Source organism: Gavialis gangeticus, unplaced genomic scaffold (assembly GCF_001723915.1).
Source record: "Gavialis gangeticus isolate Ggan-Ray unplaced genomic scaffold, GavGan_comp1, whole genome shotgun sequence".
NCBI classification, from domain to species: Eukaryota; Metazoa; Chordata; order Crocodylia; family Gavialidae; genus Gavialis; species Gavialis gangeticus.
Genome location: NW_017729005.1, coordinates 8,252,714 through 8,253,693, shown reverse-complemented (window position 1 = coordinate 8,253,693; position 980 = coordinate 8,252,714). Strand labels below are relative to the sequence as shown.

General features: G+C 35.4%; 1 protein-coding gene across 1 annotated transcript in view; it reads left to right on the top strand.

Moving 5' to 3' along the window:
• The window catches only part of JAZF1 (JAZF zinc finger 1), a 213,760-nt gene that overhangs the window by 58,316 nt on the left and 154,464 nt on the right, over positions 1-980 (top strand). The window lies entirely within an intron of this gene.

Sequence of the window (980 nt, the reverse complement as noted above, 5' to 3'; positions counted from 1 at the left end):
TTGTGCTGTACTTCTGTTGTGGGGATAGACTGTTTTTGTGTGCTTAACTTCTGTTTTGTTATGGGTATAGACTGGTTTCCAAGCACTTTTATACTGGTAGAAGTGTAATGTCAATACCTGGCCTAAGTGTCCTGCTTTCCTTTTGGACCTCTAGTCCACATCTGAGCAATACTTCCCATTTATTCTGCTTTTCCTACAGTCCCCTTTGAGGATAAGGATGCAAACTTAAAGCTGTTTAAAGATCTTCATTAATAGGTATGGTAAGGCTGCAATCTACTGGAAATGAATGTCCTTTACACTTCTCCTGTATGTTTTAGTGATTAAGATTTAGAAAGATGAAATGAGGGCCTAAGTACAATTTTCTAGCTGCACACTGACAATATTGTCAGAACAGATCTGTCGCATGTGAAAAAGCCAGCCCATTGGGATGAGTATCACAGTATTGTTTTTGAAGAAATCAACCTTTCTAATTTGACAAATTACAAAAATGCTTTTAGGAAGAGTAACCTCAGAATTGAGGAATACAATGGAACTCATTTTTAATTATGCAAATACAGCTAACCAAGCCAAATTTTGTTCTCAGGTGGACAGAAGTCTGAATTCAGAGTAATTCTGTCGTCACTAGTGGAACCACCCAGCTGTAACTGAGAACAAATTATTTATTTATATCAAGGCATTGCATCCCAAATTAGAATCTTCAGCATCTGATCCAGCTGTTATAAGAGCCCAAGCTCCTAGATTTTGAACTTAATTGAGAGCATAAGAGATGCTTTGTTAGAAATATTTTTAGAAAGATAGTTTCTTATAGTAACTGGGTTCTCTAATTGATTAACATTTTTAGTTTAAATGATATGTGTTGAATATCTAAAAATAAAGGAAACAAAAAATTGTATAGTAGCACTAGAACATCTGCTTTACTATCTTAACTATTTATTCAGCCTCATAGAATCATAGAAGTAGGGTGGGAAGGGACCTTGTAG